This window comes from Macaca mulatta, chromosome 3, assembly GCF_049350105.2.
Source record: "Macaca mulatta isolate MMU2019108-1 chromosome 3, T2T-MMU8v2.0, whole genome shotgun sequence".
In the NCBI taxonomy this organism is placed as follows: domain Eukaryota; kingdom Metazoa; phylum Chordata; class Mammalia; order Primates; family Cercopithecidae; genus Macaca; species Macaca mulatta.
The window spans coordinates 18,955,987-18,981,937 of record NC_133408.1 but is presented as its reverse complement, the minus strand read 5'-3'; the positions used below and the strand labels follow the sequence as shown (position 1 = coordinate 18,981,937).

At 37.0% G+C, this 25,951-nt stretch overlaps 1 long non-coding RNA gene across 1 annotated transcript in view; it reads right to left on the bottom strand.

Moving 5' to 3' along the window:
* Positions 1–13,742: 13,742 nt before the first annotated feature.
* The window catches only part of LOC106997288 (uncharacterized), a 276,798-nt gene continuing 264,589 nt past the window's right edge, over positions 13,743–25,951 (bottom strand). Inside the window, exons 4-5 of the long non-coding RNA XR_013414946.1 lie at positions 18,756–19,042; positions 13,743–14,020 (exon numbers count right to left, since the gene is read on the bottom strand). This is a non-coding gene — a long non-coding RNA (uncharacterized LOC106997288). The remainder of the gene's footprint in view (positions 14,021–18,755; positions 19,043–25,951) is intronic.

Sequence of the window (25,951 nt, the reverse complement as noted above, 5' to 3'; positions counted from 1 at the left end):
CAAACCTGAAAACCTTAAAATATGTAGAAAATCTAAATAGGGCAACACCTCTTTGGCCCCAGTGAAGAATGTATTGGAATGGAAGCTGAGTTTATGCTCTGTCTCATCCATGAAGAAGGACTTGAGGTCACCTGCAAGAAGGGTGAAAACATAAAGTCCCGTATGGCACAAAAGACTTCCCCAGACACTACGCTCAGAGACTTGACCAAACTTTAGCTTGACTTCCACCTGTCATGGGTAGAAGCCATGTCCCTAACAGTGACCCCAGCCTTGTACTGAATCTTCACCCAAGAACATATAGCACTTCCAAACCATAAAAAATACATTGTCTCTACCCAGCTTGCCAAACCATTTGCAGTAATTCTCCACCTACCCCTTTCTGTAGTTTTTCCACTTCCACATGACTCCCTAGTCCATTTTTGTTTCCTTTTTTATTTCCCCTTAAGTCCTTTTCTGTTTCCTATCTGTTCTCCCCTTAAAAACATCAGTTATCTTTGTCTTAGTTGGTGTTGAGCTCAGGGGCTCAGTCTATACTGGAGACTCTCTTACTTACTACAGTAAGTCTAATTAAATTGTCTTGCCACATTTAACAAGGGCCCAACACTGTTTTTCTTTGACAAGTGTATACAGAAATAATCAGAAGAAACTGGAGAAGGGCTCCATTATTTCTAACAAATACATTAGCCATACTTTATTTCCCCTCCTGTAAGGGAGGTATCTGAAAGTAGAATACTGTTTAGATTTGGTAATTGTATTACTTACCTATTGCTACATAAAAGAAATCCCAAAACTTAGTGGCTTAAAATAGCAATGATTTTTTAATGATTCTGTAGATTGGCTGGGCTCATCTACATGACTTGTTTTCTCTTCCTGATATTGGCTGCATGATATTGACTCCTAAAGCTGCATTCAATAAGATGCTTGATCAGGGCTGAGCTACTAAGACAGATTTATGCTCATATCTAGTGACTCATTCGGTGTGACTAAAAAATCTGGGAGTCAATGGAGCTCAAGCTTCTTTAGTACTGGGTCCCAAGAGTTCAACAATGGAAGCTTCAAGGTTCTTAAATCTACGTCTGGAATCACAGGTTTTTACTTTCTGTATATTCTACTAGTCAAATCAAGACACAGGGTCAGCCCAGATTCAGTAGGAAGGGAAGCAGACTCTTCCTCTTGAGATTGAAGTGGCATAGAGCTGCAGACATGGGGAGAACTGGCAGCCATGTTTGCAGATCCTACTACAACAGTTCACATCCTGTTCACAAGCGTTATTGAGTGGTTGTAGGAGAATTCTACATTCAAATTGAATGGGAAAAATGGATTGAACCTAAGTTGGGAGTTCTTGGGGAGTCTCCAACAGGGAACAGCAAAGAGCAAGACTGCTGGGGGCAACCTTGAAATAGTTCACATGCAAGAACATAGGATGGGTATACGATGAGTAATGAAGTCTGTGAGGTGTAGGAAGAGCTGATAGACTTATATATTTATCCCATTATGAGATAAATCATCTAAGTGCAGAAATATTTGGTAGTGGTTTCCTTTCCTTATCCTCTTTAATTATGTCACTGGATTCTCCTCTTAATACAGGAACTGACAGTTTCTAGTGCAATCATTTTGTCTTGCAAGTTTCTGCTTGAAAAAAAAATTAAGAAGATAAAGTTAAGCACCTGCCTGTCAAACAAGCAATTGCATAAACTGTAATGAATGTTACAGATGCTTGTTATCCCTTCAGCATCTGCATTTCAAAACCATGAGGAAAATAAAATTATAACTTCTAAAAATTTTTGTTTCATGAGGTCAGAAAATTCAGTATTTTATAGAAGCAAATCAATTGACCAAATCAATCAACCACATTTTATATACATCATGCAAGGTCAATGCAGTAAGCAAGGTTTACACATCTCAATGCAATATGCATATGGAATAACATATAATGGAAGTAAAGCACACAAGATCAGCATGAGAGCTCTAACAGGCTCAAGGCAGTCTGGGTCTCTCAAACCTTCTAAGGCTGAGAGACTCAGCAGTGAAAAGATAAATATAAAAGGGTTACTTTCCAACACAAAACTAAAAGACATCCTTTATTTTCCCCCTTTATTTAAAATGAGAATGTAGTGTGAAAGGGAAATAGACTGGAGGAAGGAAGAGTAAGTGCACAGGAATTCCCAAGGAAAACCACTGGGAAATTTTTGACCAATATACTGAAAAGTTTATTGCTGAATTTCACATCCTTCTCTTTCCTTCCCCACTCCAGAACTCTCCTTATTACACCAGTAGTGGACCCTTCCTAATGTCATAAGGATGTGCTAGGTTTTTCTCAACTAGAAGCAGAGAAATTGAAAAATTGACAGAATAGGGATAATGAAAGAGAGACATATAATAGACAGATAAAAATAATTACTTTTATGTTTTCTAGTTTGGTCTTCTTTGCTAAAAGTAAAAAAATAATTACTTTTATGTTTTCTAGTTTGGTTGACTTTTTAAAGATAGACTTTATTTTTTGACATAAGTTTAACATTCACAGAAAAGTTGGGAAGAAAGTACAGAGTTCCCATATACCCTCTGTCCCATGTGCATAGCCTCCCCTACTGTCAACATTCCACACCAGAGTGGTCCACTTGTTACAATCAGTGAACCTCCACTGACACATCATCATCACCACACTCCATAGTTTACATCAGGGCTCACGCTTATTATACATTCTATGGAGTTTTGCAAATGTTTAACAAAATGTATCCACCATTATAATAGCATACAGAACAGTTTCAATGCCCCTAAAAATCCTGTGTTCTACTTATTCATCCCTCCCTCTCCTATAACCCCTGGAAAATATTGATTTTTAAAAAAATTTTGTGGGTACATAGTAGGGACACATGAGATGTTTTGATACAGGCATGCAATGTGAAATAAGCACATCATAGAGAATGGGGTATCCATCCCCTCAAACACTTATCCTTTGAGCTACAATCCAATTACACTCTTTATTTTAAAATATACAATTATTATTGACTATAGTCACCCTGTTTTGCTACCAAATAGTAGGTCTGATTCATTCGTTCTGACTACTTTTTGTACCCATTAACCATCCCCATCTCCCCCCACCCACCCTGCCACTATCCTTCCTTTTCCAAAATGTCATATAGTTGGAATCATACAGTATGTAACATCTTCATGTAGATCTCTTTCATTTAATTATATGCACTTAAATTTTCTCCACTTCTTTTCATGGTTTGTCAGCTCATTTCTGTTTAGCACTGAATAATATTCCATTATGGATATACCACAGTTTGTTTATTCTTTCTCCTACTGAAGGACATCTCCGTTGCATTCAAGTTTTAGCAATTACAAATAAGATTGCTATAACCATCTATGGGCAGATTTTTGTGTAGAATAAGATTTTTACATATTTCAGTAAATACCAGGGAGTGATTGCTGGATTATAAGATTATATTTAGTTTTATAAGAAACTGTTAAGCTGTTTTCCAAATGGCAATACCATTTCACATCCCACAAGCAATAAATGAGGGTTCCTGTTGTTCCTCAACCTCACCAGCATTTTGTATTATCAGTGTTTTGGATTTTAGCCATTAGGGGTATCTTTTTTTTTTTTTTTTTTTAATTTACAATTCTCTAATGAAAAATAATGTTGACCCATTTTTTTCTTTTCTTTCTTTTTTTTTTTTTTTTTAGACACAGCCTTGCTCTGTCTCCCAGGCTGGAGTGCAGTGGCACAATCTCAGCTCACTGCAACCTCTGCCTCCTGGGTTCAAGTGATTCTCCTGCCTCAACCTCCATTTTTTCATTCTTATTTGCCATCTGTATATCTTCTTTGATGGGGCATCTGTACAAGATTTTTGCTCATTTTTAATTGGTTTGGGTTATTTTTTTCCTATTTTTGAGTTTGTTCTTTGTATATTTTGGATAACACTCCTTTATCAGGCATGTCTTTTGCAAATATTTCTATCTGTGGCTTGCCTCTTCATTCTCTTGACATTGTCTTTCACACAGAAGAAAATTTTGATTTTAATAAGCTCCAGTCAATCAATTATATTTTTCATGGATCTTGTCTTTGCTGTGTATCTAAAAAGTCATCACCAAACCCAAGGTCATTTGGATATTCTCTTACATTATCTTCTAGGACTTTTATAGTTTTTAGTTTTACATTTATGTCTGTCACTCATTTTTTGTTAAGTTTCATAAACAGTGCAGGGTCTGTGCCTAGATTCCTCTTTTTGCATATAGATGTCCAGCTGTTCCAGCACCATTTGCTGAAAAGACTATTTTGGTTTCATTGATTCACTTTGTTCCTTTGTCGAAGATCAGTTGGCTATATTTATGTAGGTCTGTTTCTAGGCTCTCTATTCCATTCTATTAATCTATTTGTCTATTCTTTTGCTAGCACCACACTGTTTTTATTACTGTAGCTTTATAGTAAGTTTTGAAGTTAGGTAGTGTCAGTCTTCTGACTTTATTCTTCGCTTTCAATATTGTATTTGCCATTCTGGGTCTTTTGCATCTCTATATATACTTTGGAATAATTTTGTCAATATCTAAAAAGTAACTTGCTGAGGTTTTCACTGGCATTGCATTGAATCTATAGATCAAGTTGGGAAGAACTGACATCTTGAAAATATTGAGTCTTCCTATCCACAAACATGGGCTATCTCTTCATTTATCTAATTTTTCTTTTATTTTTTTAATCGGAGTTTTGTAGTTTTCCTCACATAGATCTTGAACATATTTTGTTAAATTTACACTTGAAGTATTTCACTTTGGAGTGGCTAGTAATGTAAATTTTGTTGTGTTTATAATTTAATATCCCCTTGTTCATTGTATATTAAGAAAGTGATTGGATTTTATATATTAATCTGTGTCCTGAAAACTTGCCATATATATTTATTAGATCCAGATTTATGTCAATTTTTTCAGATTGTCTTCATAGACAATTATGTCCTCTGAGAACAAAGACAGTTTTATTTCTTCCTTCCTTACTTGTATACCTTTTATATCACTTTTTTTTTTTTTAAATCTTACTATATAAGCTAGGACTTCCAGTAAGAGATTGAAAGGGAACATCCTTCTTTTGTTCCTATTCTCAGTGGGAAAGTTTCTGTTTTCTCACCATTAAGTAAAAGGCTAGCCATAGAGTTTTTGTAGATATTCTTTATCAAGTTAAGGAAGTTCCTTTTTCTATTCCTAGTTTGATGATTTTTCATTAATTGCTTTTGTATTTTGTGAAATGCTTTTCCTGCATCTAGTGATATGATCATGTGATTTTGGTTTTTTAGTCTGTTGATGTACTAGAATATATTAACTGATTTTCTAAAAAAGCCTTGCATAGCAAGCCTTGCATAAGTAGTATAAATCCCACATGGTTTTAGTGAATAATTCTTTGTCATAACGTGTAACTGGATATAATTTGTCAAGGAATTTTGCATCTATGTTAACCAGAGATAATGGTCTGTAGGGTTTTCCTTTCAATACAATGTCTTTGTCTGGCTTTGGTATTAGAGTAATGCTGGACTCAACAGAATGAATTAGGAAGTCTTCCCTCTGCTTTGATCTTCTGAAAGTGATTGTAAAGAACTGGTATAATTTCTTGCTGAAATGTTTGGTAGAATTCCCCAGTGAATCCATCTGGGCCTGATGGTTTCTGCTTTGGAAGTGTGTTAGTCTGTTTTGCATAAAGGAATACTTGAGGCTGAGTAATTTATAAAGAAAAGAGGTTTATTTGGTTCATGGTTCTGTAGGCTGTGCAAGAAGCATAGCACCAGCATTTGCTGCTGGTGGGGCTTCAGGGAGCTTCCACTCATGGTGGAAGGCACAGAGGAAGCAGGCGTGTCACACTGCATGAGAGGGAGCAAGAGAGATGCCATGCTATACTATAGTGAATACGTATGGTAAATATGTATATTTACTATATATGTTTAGTTCTATATATTTATACATATATATTTATAAACATGTGGCATACCTTAAGTATACACAATAAAATTTATTTTTAAAAAAGATTATGTCTTTGGAGGAATTGGTCCATTTCATCTAGGTTATCAAATGTATGGGCATAGAATTATTGCTGGTATTCTGTTTTCTTTTTTATGTCCATGGAATCTGTAATAATAATCCCTCTTTTATTTCTAATATTAGTAATTTGTGTTTTCTCTTTTTCTTAGCCTTGCTAGAAGTTCCTCAATTATACTGATTTTTTTTCAAAGAACCAGCTTTTAGTTTTCTTGATTTTTTTTCATTGATTAACTGTTTAAAAGTTAATTGATTTCTGATCTAATTTTTATTATTTGTTTTCTTCTGCTTACTTTGAATTTAATTTGCTCTTCTTTTTCTATTTTGAAAGTGGAAGCTTAGATTATTGATCTTTGATCTTTCTTCTCTTCTAAAATATGTGTGCAATGCTATAAACTTCCCCATAATCACTGCTTTCACTGCATCTCACAAATTTTGATAAGTTACATCTTCATTTTCATTTAGTTCAAGATATTTTAAATTTTATCCTAAGACTTAATCTTTCATCCATGCATTATTTAGAAGAGTGTCATTTAATTTCCAAGTATTTTGAGATTTTTCAGATATCTTTCTGTTATTAATTTCTAGATTAATTCCACTGGGTTCTGAGAGCATACATTGTATAATTTCTATTCTTTTAAATTTGTTGAGGTGTGGTTTATGGCTCAAACTGTGTTATATCTTTTGAATGTTCCATGTGAGCTTCAGAAGAATGTGTATTCTGCAGTTGTTAGATAAAGTATTCTATAGATGTCATTTATAATATATCCAGTTGACTAATGGTGGTGTTGAGTTCAAGTATGTCCTTACTGATTACCTGTCACTGGGTCTGTTCATTTATGATAGAGGAGTATTGAAGTCTCCAACTATAATAGTGGATCTGTCTATTTCTTATTTCCGTTCTATGTTTTTGTCTCAGATATTTTGACACTCTATTTTTAGGGCATGTAAACATAAAGAATTACTATGCCTTCTTGAAGAATTGACCCTCTTGATCCCTAATAATTTTCCTTGCTTTGAAGTCAGTGCTGTCTTAGATTAACATACCTACTTTCTTTATTTTGACTAGGGATATCTTTCTCCATCCCTTTACTTTTAGTCTATATATTAAAGTCTGTATTAGTCTGCTCAGCCTGCCCTAACAAAACACCACAGGCTGGAGTTACGCATTCTGCTCTCCCCAGGTCAATCAGGTGCTGACAAAACACCAATGTGTTGAGATCTGGAAAATAATTTCTCTTGAGGGCAGGCAGGTCTTACAAGAACAGAATCATTGACATAAGCAAGTTTAACTACGACTTGATTTTATTTGCATTATTAATTAATTTGTCTGTTAGGCTGAATGTCCAAACAACATTTTTTCTTTTCAAGTTCAATATCTTTACTAGGCTTTATCATGATGTTGGTATACGTGGGTTGTTTTGTTCTTCATCAATTTCCCATTGTTATATAACAAATTACCTCAAACTTAGCAACTCAAAACAATACAAATTTATTATCTTGTGTTGATAAAAACAGTCAAACTCTGTAAAATATTTGAAGAGATGTATTCTTTGCCAAATATGAGTGTCCATGGCCCAAGACACAGCCCTCAGGAGGTCCTGAGAACATGTGCCCAGGGTGGTTGGGGTGCACCTTGGTTTTATATATTTTAGGGAGGCATGAGACGTCAATTGAATACATTTAGGGAGGCATGAGACAAAATCGAATAAAGACATTGGTTTGGTTCAGAAAGTCAGGACAACTCAAAGCAGGGGTTTCCAGGCTATAGGTAAATTTAAACATTTTCTGGTTGACAATTGGTTGAGTTTATCTGAAGATCTGGGATCAATGGAAAAGAATGTCCAGGTTATAATAAAGGATTGTGGAGACCAAGTTTTATTGTGCAGAGGAAGCTCTCAGCAGACTTCAGGGAGAGAGCAAGTTGTAAATGTTTCTTATCAGACCTAAAAGGGTGCCTGGCTCTTAGCTGATTATCTCCTGGATCTGCAAAGAAAGGAAGGAAAACAAAGCGGGGAGGGGATTCTTTATAGAATGTGGATTTTTCCCACAAGAGACTTCGCAGGGCAATTTCAAGGTATGGCAAGGAAATATATTTTGGCGCTAAATATTTTTTCTTGTGTTGTAATGTTGTGCCAGAGTCAGATTGAAAAGTAAGTCACAATATATAGGGTCAAATAAAACCCACCTAATGAGAATTTATGTTTTGCAGGGCATGAACTTCCTAGACCTCTTGGGTAAGAATTTGGCCAAGATAAAATGTCACAGCTTAATCCTCACTTACAATATCTATGGGTCAGAAGTCTTGGCACAAGTTAGCTGGATCCTGTGCTTATTAGGGTCTCATCAGGTTGAAATCAAGGAGTAAGAGGGGACTATCATCTTTTCCAAGACTACTGGTCATCTTCCACACTCATGGGACTAACCTCTGTAGGACTAACACCTGGCTTTCTTGCTGGCTCTCTGCTGGGGGCCACTCTCAGCTCAGTTTTGAGGGACCACTAGCCATTTAAGGCCAACAGAATAGCCTCGTTTTAAAAGACACTATAACTATGTGTCTTTCCTAAAAACATTGATAGAGGTCATTCTTTTTGTGCATTACTTGTTGAGTTATAAATTTAGTCTCTGCTTAAATTTTATAAAGGATTTTTACCAACATTTTAAGAATATATAGTATAAAAAATAGGATGAGAAAATTGAGGCAAGGAGGAAATAAGTGCAGGTGAAATAATGCCCAAGATGAAAGTTATATCCCAAGCTGCATAATATAAAATTCTATATAGCTGTCCTACACTTACAATCTAAGCATGCTATTAATAGTTAACAAAGCAGAGAAGGAAACTGACATTCCTTCAGAAAAGCTTTTTCCAAGTACAGAAACCTAATCAAAATTTCTTCCATGGGTCCTCATGAAAAGGGCACCAAGTGGTAGAGTGAGTAACATTGCAAGTGACCTCCCTAAATAAATCCAAAGGCACAATTCTAACACATAATTTTTATAAAAATATTTAATAATTGTATAAGCAAACAAAAATGTGGTTTAATTTGGCATGCTCTAGGCATGGAATTTAAAATACACTCAAAAACACGTAGATTACAAATTCTTTAGTAAGTTATCCCTGAATAACATTATTCAAACTGAGTTTTTGATAAAAATTACATGGCAAAGCATTTTAAGTTATACTCTCTGGCTAAAACCTGAAGGTTATACATGGCATGTAGGGAATAGCTAGCGGATTATCATGCTTTGACAATCAAATAGGCCTGCAGGGATACTGACATCCCCTTATTAAAATGAGGAACCTAACTAAGACTTGGGCTTAGATAGACTTTCATCCAATAACTGCATAGAGTTGATTCAAGGTAGTGACTCTGGGCAGAGCCAACATTTTACTCACTCTTGGGGCTGCTGCAAATATGGGCAAATGAGTAACTGAAGGTCCAAATTCTCCATTAAAGACTATGGCTGCAAGAATGTTCATATAGAAAATGTTATGAACAGGTATTACAAATAACCAGAGCACCCATTTATAATGTTGGTGAAGTATCCACAGAACAGTGACTATTAAATCCTGAAATTAAACTATGTTTGTCTTCTGATGATCCTTTACAGTAAATCAGAAAAGCATTGGTATAGATTTTTCTCCAGCCTACTTAGAAGCCAAGGTATAGGAAAATTTGTTTAGTTACATTGGTTCAGAGATTGAGATTGTCAAGGTGTCATGACAAATCTACCACAAATTTCATAAAACCACCAAAAGATATTAGATCTGGAGAACACAGCAGAGTTAAGAACTTGACAATTATGGTGAGGGTTGAAGGACAGGCAAAAAGGACCAAGATAATTGGAGTGATAGAAACAAAAGGTCCCTTTGTTAAAGTAGGAAAATTCTGGCTTTCAGTTTCCTAAGAGAATCAGATCCAGTCGTGAGAAATTTCAAGGTATAATCACACACATGAATGGCTAATGTGAAATTAAGGAAAGTTGATAGAATAGAAAAGCTTAGGAATGGCGAGCCTAGAGTTGCTGAGGACTCAATGTCCAACAGCCAAAATATACTCGCCTACTTCAAAAGAACTATACACTGAGCTTCAGTTATTTGCTAGTCATTATTTCCTATTTACTTATGTAAGTTACTTAGTTAAACCAATTGGTTTGAAAACAATAGCCAGCAAATAAAGTGCAAATTGTTTCATAACTAATACACTTTTTCAAGCTAATTGAACTGTATGTGCTAAGGACTTTGGCATCGACAATGATGACTAACAGCTGAAAAGGGAGATGAAGAAAAGTTAATGTGAGGGGAAATGAAAACTTGGATTTATAGTGTAGTCCAGTTGACTAAAGTTTCGAAATAATATTGACATACTGATAGTAAATGGAAAAAGGAATGGTGGAGAAAGCAGTTACGATTTCACAGAAACCACTTCCAACAGAAATACCATTTTAGATTGCTGATCTTCTAAATGAATGTTTACAATATCATTTTTAAGAGAAAGTTTTATTTCCATTGTGGTTACTAATGCATCTGAGTCACTTGTATATTCTTCTCCAGTGTGATGTATAAAAGGTCAATGAAGAAATAAATCACTTTGAAAAAGACCTATGTTTAACAGAAGATCTTAGGAAGGTCATCCTTAAAGACCATGTGTTAAGTTGGCTGAGTATCAATACAATGAGTATTCATTGATTCACAAGGAACTCATGTCCCTAGGGCTCCAGTTTCTAAGAGTGGTCCACAGTGGTAGATTCAAGCTGAACTCTGAACTTGAAATGAAATCCTATGTCATTTGAACTCTTTCTATTCTCGAAACTGTGAGATCCTCTGACAAATTCTGCTAACAGTTCCAAGGTTTAAAATTGGGGAAGTTAGAGACATGTTATTATTATTATTTTTTAATTTCAACTTTTATTGTAGACAGGGAGTACATGTGCAGGTTTGTTAAATGGGTATATTGCAACCACACAGTGAGCATAGTACCCAATGGGTAGTTTTTTCAACCCACATCCCCCTTGTTCCCTCCCCTGTCTAGTGGTCCATAGTGCCTATTGTTCCCATGTACATGTCCATGTATGCTCCATACCACAATCCTAAGTGAACTAATGCAGGAACAAAGACATGTTTTTGTTTTTATTTGAATGCTACATCTGGGGCTGGCTAGGACTGAGAAGACACTATGTCTTGCTGACATGTCAGTCCCAACTTGAGCCTCTTCTGTGTGTGTGTGTAAAAAAGAAATCTTATTTATTTATTTATCTATTTTTAAATTATAAATTCATAGGGTACATATGCAGGCTTGTTACATGGGTGTATTGCATAATGCAGGGATTTAGGCTTCTAGAGAACTCATCACCCAAATAGTGAACATAGTATCCAATAGGTAGTTTTTTAATTCTTGTCCCCCTTTCCACCCTCCCCACTTTTGGATTTCTCAGTATCTATTTTTTCCATCTTTATAGCCACCAACATGAGTCTTTTGATGAAATAATGCCTGGCTGAGGTCCACAACTTAAAACAACATTCCAACATAGATTCTCATGATCCCTGAAGAAGTATGCTTGATGTGGCGAAATATCATCAAATGATTAAGTCAACATAGTAGAAGGAAGGAACAGTTCTTTATCAGATTAAATGAGTGAAACAGCTAAATGTCAAGTGACAAAATGTTGGGACTGACTGTATAAAATGCTAATAACATCTACCAAATAGTTTGCGTTGCGCTAAACAACTTATGCACATTATTTCTTTGATTCTTTTTAACACACTGTTGTGGGCTGAATGGTGTCTCCCAAGAAGTCATATGCTGGGATCCTGTCCTGTAGTGCCTCACAACGTGACATTGTTTGGAGTAAGGGTTGCTGAGGATGTAATTAGTCAAGATGAGGTCATACTTGAGTGAGCTGGGTTTCTAATCCAATGTGACTGGTGTCTGTAAAGGGGAAATGTGGACACAGGCACACGCATAAGGAGAACACCATGTGAAGATGAAGGTAGAAATTACACTGATGTGTCTACAAGCCAGGGAACACCAAAGATTGACAGAAAATCACCAGAAGCAGAGAGAGGCAAGAAACATTCTCCCTCAGAGCCTTCAGAAGAAAGCAACCCTGCTGGCACCTTCATCTTGGACTTTGAGCCTCCAGAACTGTGAGGCGATACATTTCTGTTGTTTAAGCCACCCAGTTTGTGGCATTTTGTTACAGCAGCACTAGAATCCTAATGGACGCTGTATTGGATACATACTTTAGGCTTAGGTAGGGTGGATTAAAAACTGTCTTTGTGAGATTATACCTATGAATTAAATCAAATACTTGAACTAAATAAGGCATGGTGTATACATTCCTCAGACAGAGGCAAAAAGAAAGACACTTCTCCATTCCTCATGGATATGCAGCAAATGAAGAAAACTGCTAGCACAAGGAATGGCAGTCTTGTGTGCTTTTCTTGTGTGATATTTTTTCAGGCTCATAACAAGTTCAGATTTCAAGCATCTAAATTTGCTAACTTCTCTGCACTTACTCCAAGGCCAACTAAGAGAAGAGAATTGCTGTTCTATGTCAAGAGAGTTTTCCTTCCACACAGCAAGGTAATAGGCTGTAGGCCTCTCATGAAATAGGTTACTATGATGGTTTGGGAGGGTTGATAGGCAGACACAGAGTTTTAAAGCAGTGGAAATGTTTTGTGTGATACTATGATAATAGATACATGTCTCTATACAATTGCCCAAATTCATAGAATGCACAACACCAAGAGTAAACCCTAATATTAACTATGGACTTTGGGTGATTGTGATGTGTTGATACAGGTTTACCAATTGTAACAAATGTACCACTCTGGTGGAGGATGTTGATAATGCAGGAGACTACACATGTCAGGCAGGAAGTATATGGGAAATCTCTGCACCTGCCTCTTAGTTTTTCTGTGAACCTAAAATTGCTCCAAAAGAAATAAAGTCATTAGAAAATTGCTATAGTGCCCATTAGCTAACATTCCCTTGCCTTTGTGGCCCCTCTCTTCAATGAAGGATTGCTGAAAGGAGTGGGAAATTGTCCTACAGCAGGGAGTAGAAGGCAGGGGACGAACAGATATCACCATCTCCATTTGTAAATGAGGACAGCCATACTTAAAGAGAAAGTATTCTGCTCAAGCTCCACCATTAGTAAAAGTCCAGTATTTAAATCCAGAAGTTACTCCAATCTTGTGTTCATAACCACTGGACTATGCTGCTTCCTAAAACTCACTTATTAGCGTGACATAATGATAGTGTTCAGAAAAAGCTTTTCCACTCCGCATGTTTTTTTATGTAAAAAATAATGCATGCTTATTGAAATGACTCAAATAATACTGAGTCATATAAGGAAAACTTTAATGTTATCTGCTTCCACTTTCTTGTTATAAACTCACGCCCTTGAAGTAACCAAGGGCCACAGTTTGATATTTATCTTTCCGTGTGTTTACCTACTCCATACAAATAGATCCCCAAAAAAAGCACAGAGGGGTTTTTATTCCTGTCTTCTTTAAAAATTGGATGATACTCTTTATATTGACCATCCCTTCAGGTATTTTAATTGACACATAATCATGTATATGAATATATATGGCTTATATATATAACTGTATATGACATATATGTATTTCGTACATGACAATCTAGTGCTTTTTTAATCTGTAAAACAGATTCCCAAAATAGATAATACTGGGTCAGAGAATATATATATATTTTTTAATTTTATAAAATCTAGCAATTTACTTTTCAAATTGTTTTACCAATTCACACCTCAATCAGCACTGCTTAAGACTGACAATTTCCCCACACTCTTACCAGTCCAGAATTTTATCTGGTATGTCCATCTGAATGTCCACACACAGGCAATTCCATAGCTGGTTCATTCAGTAGCTCCATAGTTTTAGTTCTCTGTGTTAACCGATTTGGAGTCTATTTGGCTCTTCCCTCATATCCACAAGACGGCTGCTCCATGTCTAGAGATCTCTTCTTCCTGTGAAGATGTAAGCAGCAGAAACTATCCTGGGTGACTTAATCATAAAAAGGCTGTTAAAGGATGATCAGTAGCTCACAGAATCATTAGGGAGGCTGAAGAACCAGATTTAGGGACAAATAGTCTGAACAATAGTCAAGCCATGGCATAAAAGTGATCAGAAAATACACGTTTGAGATGATGAATATGCTAATTACCCTGATCTGATCACTATGTACTATGTGTATGGAAACATCACCACATACCCCAGGAACATATACAAGTATTATTTTTTCAATTTTTTTTTTTATACAAAATCTCATTCTGTCACCAAGCTGGAGTGCAGTGGCGCAATCTCAGCTCACTGCAACCTCCGCCTCCCCAGTTCAAGCGATTCTCCTGCCTCAGGCTCCCAAGTAGCTGTGACTACAGGTGCGCACCACCACACCCAGCTAATTTTTGAATTTTTAGGGTTTCAACATGTTTGCCAGGATGGTCTCGATCTCTTGACCTCGTGATCTGCCCACCTCAGCCTCCCAAGGTGCTGGGACTACAGGCATGAGCCACTGTGCCCAGCCTTTATTTTCTCAATTTTTAATAAATTAACTCAATGACAAAACAAAGGAGACCATTTCAAAATCATGGAAAATAAAAACTGACACTGCTACCAATTCTGCACCAAACAAATTAAACTTGCAGCAACTAACCGCCTCGAGAATTTTTTTTCTTTTTTCTTTTTTTTTTTTTTTTTTTTTTTGAGACCGAGTCTTGCTCTGTTGCCCAGGCTGGAGTGCAATGGCGCAATCTTGGCTCACCGCAACCTATTCTCCTGCCTCAGCCTCCCAAGTAGCTGGGATTACAGGCATGCACCACCATGCCCAGCCAATTTTTGTATTTTTAGTAGAGATGGGTTTTCGCCATGTTGACCAGGCTGGTCTCAAACTCCTGATCTCAGGTGATCTGCCTGCCTCAGCCTCCCAAAGTGCTGGGATTACAGGCATGAGCCACTGTGCCTGGCTGAGAATTTCTTACTGTGATATTGTGAAATATATATTTGGTATCTGCACCTGGTTCCTGAGACACAGCTCCTAATACCTTCATAGATAGGGATGCTAAGACAATCTTTTGCTCTAATATTTGGTCTTTGAGCCCAGTTTTGGCACAGAGCTCCTAAGACCTTTATGATTTCCTGAGTGCTAAGAGTGTCTGACAAAGAACTTCTAAATCCCTTGGAATTTCTTAGGCAATAGAAGCATCCTCTGTTCTAATGAGGTGACTCTTGGTGGGTACCTGCATAGCTTCATGATTGGGGTTGGTTGGCTGCTAGAAGAACAAATCATGTGATTAGAGTGTTGGAACTTTCCATCTCAGCCCCCAATCTCTGGAGAGGTGAGAAAGGCAAAAGGTAGAGTTGACCACTAACAGCCAGTGATTTAACTAATCATGCCTATGTACTAAAGCATCCATAAAAAACTAAAGATCACGGTGCAGAGAGCTTCTAGACTGCTGAATAAGCGGTAGTTCCTGGAGGATGATGCACCCAGAGAGGCATGGAAGCTCTGTACCTCTTTCCACATACATTTGCCTATGCATTTCTTCCACCTGGTGGATCATCTGTTTGCTTTGTAGTATTTTTTATTAAAAAATGGATAAATGTAAATAAAATGTTTCCCTGAGTTATGTGAACCACTATAGCAAATTAATTGAACACAAGAAGGAGGTCATGGAAACCCCAATTTATAGTTGGTTGTTCAGAAGCACAGGCCAAAGCCTGGAGCATGTGATTGGCATCTGAAGTTGGGGGGAGTCTTGAGGAACTGAGCCTTCGATCTATGAAATCAGACACTAATTCCAAGTAGATAGCTGGGTGAATTAGAGGACTCCAAGCTGGTGTCCGGGAAAAACTCACACCAATTTTGGTGACCAGAGTGAAGTGTAGTGTTGAGAAGAGAGAGTAGGAAAAAAGTTTGCTTTTCCATCAAAGGTACCATGTCTGTTTCTCATATTACTTGAAGGAGTCTAAATCATACTACATAGGAAACTGCAAAATGTAGCATCTAAAAGTTTTCAACTTTTGTGGTAGGAGGCAGTCTGTGCCTCCCACCAAAACTCATAAGGTATGAGTTCATCAAACTGTACAGAGAGAGTTTGGGTGCTAGGTGGCAGAAAAGAATAATCAATGTGTGCAGCATACCTTCTTTTTGAGTTTAGCCATTCTAACGGATGAAAACTGATTTCCCATTCTTTCTCTTATAACATCTTCCTAACACTATGTTTAAGATATGTTTTATTTCATTTTCCTAACTTGTACTTTTATCTTTTCCAATTGTTAATGTAGTTTTGTGTTCTTAAATTTTTAATGCAATTTATATTTTGGTAATATCTAAAATATCAATCATTTTATTATTCATTCACCATAAAATGTGGCTACGGTTTGGACATTTGGATTAAGTAATGACATTGTAATTCAGCCAGAACTGGCAGTAATCATCAGTGTTTGGGATGTTTTGAGAACAAAAGTCTCAGTTCCTGGAAGGGTGGCCCTTCATATGAACTCAGAGTGCACACTCTGTATGGTGTAATCCAAGATAGTTGAATGGTCTGCCTGCCAAAAATAGGCCTCCCACCAGGTTTTTATAAAGACTAGTATTACCAGCTTGAAGGCCTTTTTTCTGATTTAAGGTATTAAAACCTAAGGACCATGTTAAAAGATTGAAATTAACATTCACTGACTTGTTCATTCATTAATCTTTTTAAAGTTTTTTAATTGACGAAAAATAATTATATATATGTACAGGGTACAATGTGATGTTTTGATGTATGTGTACATTATAAAATGATTAAATCAAACTAATTAACATATCCATAACCTCACATACTTATGTTGTTTGCATGTGCTATGAATATTTAAAATCCACTCTCATAGCAATTTTGAAATATACATTACATTAACTATTGTCACCAGGCTGTGCAATTGATTTAAAAAACTTATTCCTCCTATTTAACCAAAACTTTGTAAATATTTAATTAGTGCCTCTTATTAGCCAGACTCTGTTTGAGGCACTAATGACACAGAGTTAAAAGTCAAGTTTGAGCCTCTCTTCTTAGGCATATAACTGTAGGCAAATTACGTCAACTCTGGCCAGTTTTCACATTTAAAATAGAGATGATAACGCTACCCACTTAATGGGTTTGCTTTAAGAATTAAATGATATTGTTTACGGTGCCCAGAAGGAAGGTAGGCCCACTGGCAGTCAGCACATGTAATGGACCAAGGGGTCTTTGAAGAAAGAACATATCCAAGTACAGGCGATAAGCTTGTATTTGAGGACAATGGGGTAGTGTTGAATGGCAGGATTGGGGTGCTATCTGTGATCCTCCCATAGTCTGATGACAGGGCCGGCACCAAAAGGTGTGATCCAATCAAGCACCAAACTCTCATGCAAGGGCGTCGTCCAAACCAGAAACAGCCCATGGGGACTGCCAGTTAGCTTTGCCAAAAAATATCCTTCCTGTCCAAGTCTCCCAAGTCTCTGATAAGAAGAGCCACCTTGAAGCTTTGGACTCCAAGCATGGCTTTCTGGTACAACTTTAACACAGAGGTTTATATTCAATTACCTACAGATACCATAATTATCATTACTATCATTATTAATAAACCTACAGTTAATTACAACAAGGTATGACAAATCTATAACAGACGTAGGCTAGGCTGCTATGGTTGACGAGAGTATAGAGGGAACAGCACTGCCCAAATTGGAGCAGAGGAAAGAAAGTTTGTAGAAGGCACCTAGAGGAGAAAAAACTTGAATCAAGTCTTCAAGAATGAATATGAGTTATGCTGGAGAAGAAAGTATGTGTGTTTGGCAGGAAGTACAAATGCTTGGAGAAGACAGATTAAACAGCACATTCAAACTATGGGGATGTGAAAGAATGTGGAGTGTTGGTAGACTTATGAAAGGATAGCGTGGGCCAGGACATAATCTAAATGTGAGAGAATGGAGAGAGAGGATGTTGTTCAAATTATGGATGGCTTTGTATACCATGTTGAATTGAGACATTGTGTTCAATAATATAAGGAGACATAAAATGACTTTCAGGATGGTGGTTGGTTGTTGGGGGGAGGTCATGATATCTGTATTTTAGACTTTCTACTCAGAGAGTAGTGGGGAAGTTGACTGAAGGAGTTTAAGATTAGTAACCAGGACAGCCCCATCATGTCAACGCAGTAATCTCATGGGGAGTGGCAATGGCTAAAGTAGGAGCAGGAGCAAGGAAGGAATCAATTTGATACACACTTAAGAGGTAGAATTGGCACTTAAGACAACTGGCTGGAGAACAAGGAAAACTCTTCAAATATTACCAGGTCCCTGGCCTGGACAACTGAGTTAATGTGGCACTATCATCAAGCATGGGATATAGAAGATCAGGGTCATGATATAGAAGATCAGGGTCAGTTTGGTGAGTATGTATAGACTCTGAGATGTCTGTGGAACACTATTCAATAAGACATGGAGCTCCCTGTATATAGCAATATTTTCATGATGTGGCAGATGTGTATTTTGTCAATTGGATGATCTCCATTTCTCGTATTATCTTCCCCACATGATTCTTGTGAGTATGGGCCTCAAGAGGCACCTGGTGTGAGATTTAGAAGACAGAAGTGAAGTCGCATTGGATTATTTTTATACTCCAAAGGCTGGAGCTGGGTATGAGATACAGTAACTACACAGTCAAGTTCTACCTGCCAACTTACCTTGGTGGCAACATTCAGTTTCATTCCTGTATAATCCCCTGTTCCTGCTGTAGCTCCTTCTTCAGCATCTCTTGGGCCAGGTGAATAAAAAAGGGGACTGCCTTCTACAGGATACCCATGTTATCAAGGGTTACTTCTTAGTAAGAGGTGGACATGGGTTCCAGTTCATCTTCATAAGCCAACTCATCCAGAAAGTCCCAGTTTTTCCTCCTGGGTTCTAGCTCAGACTGTCAGGTTCCACTTTGTCCACGGTTTCCTTCTTAAATGCCTGCTGTGATGACTTCAGGCTGATAGAGAAGAAAAGAGCCTCCCATATTATTATTGAATCGCCTCCCAAAATTGCAAAAGGTCAAGTCTCTGTGGATAATCCCTGCTGGTTCTTCTACTCTGATTGAACCCTGACTGACAAAACAAATGTGGTTTTTACAAACCTCTTTTTCATTTTATACAACTTGGTATATTTAGTCCAACTATCCAGACGCTTTGGTCTCTGGGACCAAAGGTTAGTAGTTTTAGAATTCCATCAGTCTAGCACCCTGCTGTTCCGTTAGCATTAGTGCAGTGGCCCATCTCCTCAAGCTCAGAAATCATGCGTACAATAGATTGACAATCTAAAGCAGGGGTTGGCCTGTATTTTCTGTAAAGTCACTAATAGTAAATATTTTAGGATTTGTAGCCCATAAAGTCTTTATTGCAACTATTCTGCTTGCAATATTGAATAACAAGCAGCCATAGAAAATATAGAAATTTTAAAAGATGGCTGTGTCACAATAAAACTTTACTCACAAAAACAAACAGTACAGATTTGGCCTATAGCTCATGATTTGACAATGCCTAATTCGACAAAATAGTGTAAGTTCTTTATCATAAAAGAAATTTAAAATGTTCACAAATACATTTAACATTGAGAAAAAAATCAAAGTTAGACAGCCTGAGATCTAATCACAGCTCTGCCACTCTCTGATGCTCCATTTTCTCATTTTAAGTAGAGACGAGAAAGTAAATGCAGTGTTTTAAAATATATCCACAAGTGTTTTGACATGCTGTCTTTCAAAAGGTAACGTGTAATTCCCTTTCCCCGAATATGGACGGGACATAATGACTCCAAATGAACAGAATGTTGCAGAAGTTGTGTTCGCATAATTCCCAAGGCTAAGTTAGAAAAAAAGATGATTCAGTTTCAACTTGACTCCCTCTCAGGATAATCACACATAAAACACAACAGCCAAGCTGTGAGAAACCCAAGTGGCCAAACAGAAAGGCCATGTCGAGATGTTTTGACCAAAGGCTCCACCAGAGGTCCCAGCCAACAGCTAGCATCATCTGCCAGACATGCAAGTGATAGGACCACAGATGATTCCAGTCCCCAACTTTTGGAATAATACAATTGATGCCAAGTAGAGCAGAAATATTTGTCTACACGAACCTCACATAGATTGTAGAAACTCAAGTAAAATAAACTCTGTCATTATCTGAAACCACTAAGTTTTGGGGTGATTTGTTACATAGCAATAGATTGCCAGAACAAAAGGATTCCCAGAGACTCCTCTCTTACTACAATAAGAGAATTTTGTGGGACTCTCCCTAATCTATAGACCTGCTCACTTGGATCTTCGTACCAAAGACAAGTATATGCGTGCACTTGACTATTGAAGAGAGCTTCTCAACCATCAAGGAGAAGTCTCAGAAAACAAGCCAGAATACCATCAGAAGCCACAGAGAGGATTTAAGAGGCTGAACCTAATGATCTAACCTGGAATGTGACCAAAACTCTAGGTTTGACACTTCCAGTTCTTTTTAAAACGATGTCATGAGACTTTCAATAACCAGCCTAGATCAGGACTAGAGCCACCCAAACCATCTTTATGTGAAATGGAACACCACTGCTGAAAAAATAGGCCAATGAATTTTGAACTAGAAAGTTTGGGCTTTAATTTATTTTGACCAGAATTCTTTTCAACAGAAATGTAAATCAAATTTTAAAAGCTGGCTTCTAAGAGACATGAATGCCTACAGATCAGTTACAATTGGTTAATTTAAGGTTCATTCTTAAGTTCAACATTATAAGATGGAGTCTGGGAAACAGAATGCCTATACTTTTTATTCTAAATATTGGGATATAAACCTCTATGACTAGGATAATTCTTTCATAAAGACAAAGATGATAGTAAGAATAAAAGAGAAAAAAGAGAATAAACCTATAAACACGGGATTGTAGCTTGATGATACGATGTGTGGATGGTGCGTATGAAAAGAGAAGGCGTTGGTTGAATAAGTGAGTAGGTGCAAGTGAATATAAATCCTGAAATTAAAGAACAAGCCTTTCAGAGAATGGAATATGAGAAAATCCTTCAACTTCATTTCTTTGCAGCACCTTCTTCCTTTCCTAAAACTACATGCTTTAGTGACACTGACCTACTTACTCATTCTTCAGTTTGCCATTTTTTCCAAAATGACATAACTTTACTACTCTAGGCTCTTTTCCTAGAATGTTCTCAGAGCAGTGTTTTGAAGTAGAAGAAACATGCAGTCATGCAACCATTGATTCAGAGGTCACATCTGCCTCTATCAAACTGTGTAAACTTGAGCCTTTGTTATTTATGACCATTAATTTCAAAACCAGTAAAATCGGGATAAGATATCCAGCCATATGATGATCACAGGGTTCAAGTAAGGCAATATTCATGAAACACTGACCACAATACCGCAAAACAACATGTAGGCCAAGTTTAGTAAACATTAATTTTCCCAGAGCCCCCAATTTACTACTCCATGACTTCTACTTAGGCTTTACAATCTGATGCAGTGTCACCTCCTCCATGCAGTCCTTGCCAAAGCCCCCAAGCAAAACTTGGTATCTTTCTCCAAGCTGTCAAAGCATCTTAGTCATATTGTATGGTCTTGGTATGATTACGTGTCTATCTACCCCATGTGGATTTGCACTTTATCAATTCCTTGTGTTTCGTACCTTCATCATGACAGTCTAGGGATTTTTGTTTTGTAACAAAGGCATTCATCAAGATGACATTTATAAAAATTAGTATGTACTATTTGAGAATGTTGAAATGTGGATTACTCAGTTCTTGGAAGTGTTTTAGCCTGCATTGCAGAGACCATCACTCTCTCTCCCCTCTGGTTCCCGTTTGCCCAGCTATCACCCTTAATTGATTTATGGGGGGCCCTGCTCTTCTTTATGACCTTGCCTCTCATGTTCTCTCAAGAGTTTCTTTTTGTAAAACTATACCTTTGTTAATGAAATATGACCAATGGATGCTATAAAGCACTCTTGAAACATGTAATACAACACATTATATACTGCCCAAAGGGGTAGTACTAACTACAAAGGATGAAAAAACCACTACTGTAAAAGTTTACTTTTAGGAATTAGTATTTTTCTCCTTATGTTTTAACCTCAAAAAAGGTTTACACTCTGATCCCTTTACTTCAATCTACATATTCTTAAACTGCTAAATGTCTAGAAATAATTATAATCCAACTAATGTTTACTCAGTATTTACCATGGCACAACACTAGAAAAGCGTTTTATGTGTCGTCTCATTGTATTGCTATGGCAAACTTACAGGAGAGATATTATCGTTATGCTGGTTTCACAGATGAGGAAGTTGAACCATCATTAGACTAATTCTAATTTTAAAAGCCTGGTTCGCACATTATGCACTATTTATACATGAATTATTATATTAACAGAATTAGCTACCTCCTAGGGTTTATGATATTTTCATTATTTTCTTTTGTAACATTTAGGTACATAAAGAGCCTATGTTAAGATTTTTCTAGCTATAAATAAAGCAGCTTTGGTTATCTGATTGTCTTCTGTCATTTTACAGGAATGCATATAAATAGGAAACCAAGTAAATACATTTTATTAAAAATAGGAAACAGACAAAGAAAAAGTCAAAAAGTTCAGGATGGATGATTCTTACTACAGGCACTGAAGGGGAGGAACTGTGGCAAAGGGTTACACAAGAACATACAACTTCCTGAGCAGTTGAAATAATCAAAAAGAAACAGAAGCTATCCTAATAGCAACATTTATTTACTTTTACCAAAGTAGTAGGTGTCTAAGATCTACAGTGAGCTACTGATTTTTGCATTTACTCTACTGATTTCCTTGTAATAAACAGAAAACTGATCAAAGGTAGCCTTCTCAAATTACTTACATTTATTACAAGATTATCCTACCATAACAAACAAATCTCCAAAATAGAATAATTTGATTTTTGTGGACCAAATGTTGTTATTTATACACATTCATTCTCCTTGACACGCATATTCCTTTAGGGTAGAGGTAAAAGCCCTTAGGTGAGTGCCTATGATGGTCCATTAATGCCTTAGGCCATTTGGGCTGCTATAACAAAGTACCATAAACTAAGTGGCTTATAAATAACACAAATTTATTTCTCAAAGTTCTGGAGGCTATGAAGCATAAAGCCTTCTGTTGCCAGCAGATTCAGTGTTTGGTGAAGGCTGAATTTGTGGCTCATACACAGTGATATGGTTTGGCTCTCTGTCCCCCCAAAATCTCATTTCAAATTGTAATCCTGCGTCAAGAGAGGGACCTGGTGGGAGGTGACTGGATCATGGGGGCAGTTTCCCACGCTGTTCTTGTGATTGTGAGTTCTCACATGATCTGATTGTTTAAAAGTGTTTAGCAGCTCCCCAATCACTCACTCTCTCTCCTGCTGCCTTGTGAAGAAGGTGCCTGCTTCCCCTTCGCCTTCTGCCATGATTGTAAGTTTCCTGAGGCTTCCCCAGCCATGCAGAAATGTGAGTCAAACCTCTTCTGTTTATAAATTACCCAGTCTCAGGTAGTTCTTTATAGCAATGTGAAAATAGACTAACACACACAGCATCTTCTTACTGTGTCTTCACCTGGTTAAAAGGGTGAGAGGTCTCTCTCAGACCTCTCTTATAAGGGCATTGATCCCATTCATAAAAGCTATGTACCCATGACCTAATCACCTCCCACAGCACACCCCTCCCCCCCGTCCTAATATCATCACCTTGGGGATTAGGATTTCAACATATAAATTTGGGGGAACGAACATTCAGACCACAGTAAATAGCAATGTCTTAGGGGGATAAAGACTCGGGGCCTTTTTAAAAATATATCAAATGCTTTCTCCCTGGTAGCTTCCTAGGCCATTGCTCTAGATTGAATCCAATAAGAAATCCCTCATGAGAGCAAATTCCAAAAACTAGACCTTCCAGAAGGAGAACAGAAAAGAGAGAGCACACTGTGCATATTTCAGTGGGAGCAATTGTCAGGGAGTGTAAGATAAGAGATCTTATACTCCCGTATTCTGATTAGTTCCTCCAGGAATTTTTCTGCTCACACCCTTGATAAGATTGCTTGCATGCAAATTATAAAACAACAATATATTGTTTGTAGATATGATTAGTGTCTATGTTGGTTCTATTATCTTACCAAAACTAGCCTTTATAGTCATGCAAATAAGGTATCCCCAATACACTATGTTAATAAATTTAGTGGTGTTGATTAGTGGTATCTTATGAACATCTCAGTGTATGCAGAAAACGTTAACAAAATTTAACATCAATTCAGGATTTTAAAAAAATCTCTTAGCAAACTATAACTACAGAGTAACTAAATCAATCTTACAACAGGCATCTGCAAAGAAACCTATTAATATCATATGCAGGTCCTGCTGAAGAAATAAGGTTGTTAAAAAGAAGCAAAGTAATAAAGTTTGAAAAGAAGGAAACACAAATGTATTATGAGACTATATGATTATATACATAAAAAATCCTAATGAATAGTATTGATATTCAGTATATCTCTAATGTCAAATTAATTATGTGCCTAGTAGCAAGAATAATATCCATTCATTTCCAATGCATTTTACCAATTACCATATTCATCAATAAATTACACATTATATTTGACCATTATGTGTATCTATGAATAAAAGAAGAATATTAATTTGGGAATAAAACATATGTTGAGTATTATGTTGCATACCTACCATCACAATTAGTTCCTGACCTCAAAGAGTTTATAGTCTTGTGAAATCCAAGACTTAATATGGGACTTAGAAAACATTTACATTTTACAATTAAATTCACAATTAATCAGTATGCATGATGGTTCTATTTTCCATGAGCCACAACTTACTGGTCAGCCTCTGCTGTTATTGTCATAGGTAAGTCAATTGTCCCCATGGCCATTTACTAGTCAGATGGGATAATAAAAACTAAATCTGAGATGTGACAAGACTTGGGTAGGGTACAATATATGGTCCTCTCTACTTCACGCTATAATCGCACTACCGCACTACAGCCTGATACCCTGTCCCTATTAAAAAAATTAAGAAAGATAACTTACAAGGTTCTACTTCTTAAACTCTGTGGTTTGTTTGCAGTTTTCTAATAAGCTAACCAAGTTTGAATAATGACATTTGAGCTCTCTGATTTTTCCTTGATGTAATTTTCACATCAGTTAAAAAATGATTATGAGAATGGGCCATAACATGTAGCCAACTGGAGTTTTGGAAAACTTGGCAGGTGTTAATGTTTGAGAATCTCATTTATTTTTTATTAACCACTCAAGAACAAAGAAAATCGTATAAATCCTGCCAGAAAATATCAGAAGTTTGGGTTATTTTAGATGGTGGTAACTGCCCTAGTGGCTTTTAATTAGCCATATTGTGCCTAACATTTAGAATGTTTATTTTTGCTCTTGCACTATTTTCAGAAACAATTAATAAGAGCCAAACCATTTATAGATGCACATAACCAAACCAAAATCAGAGTATTCACAAACATATTAACCCAAGCATGCAGATCAAACAAAACATTAAACTAGGCATACAGAACTAAAGTGCATAGATGGGGGGACCTCTCCTCAAACCAAGGGAAGCAGTGAAGGACTGTGATGCCCACCAGGGTTACTATGCTTTTTCCACAGATTTTTGCAATCCACGGATCAGGAGATTCCCTCATGAGCCTACCCTACCAGGGCCCTAGGTCTCAAGCACAAAACCAGGTGGCTATTCAGGCAGGCACTGAGCTGCAGGAGTTTTTACATACTGCAGTGGCACCTGAAACTCCAGCGAGACAAGAGAACTATCCACTCCCGTGGAAAGGGGGCTGAAGCCAGGGAGCCAAGCAGTCTCGCTAAGTGGGTCCCACCCCCACGGAGCCCAACAAGCTAA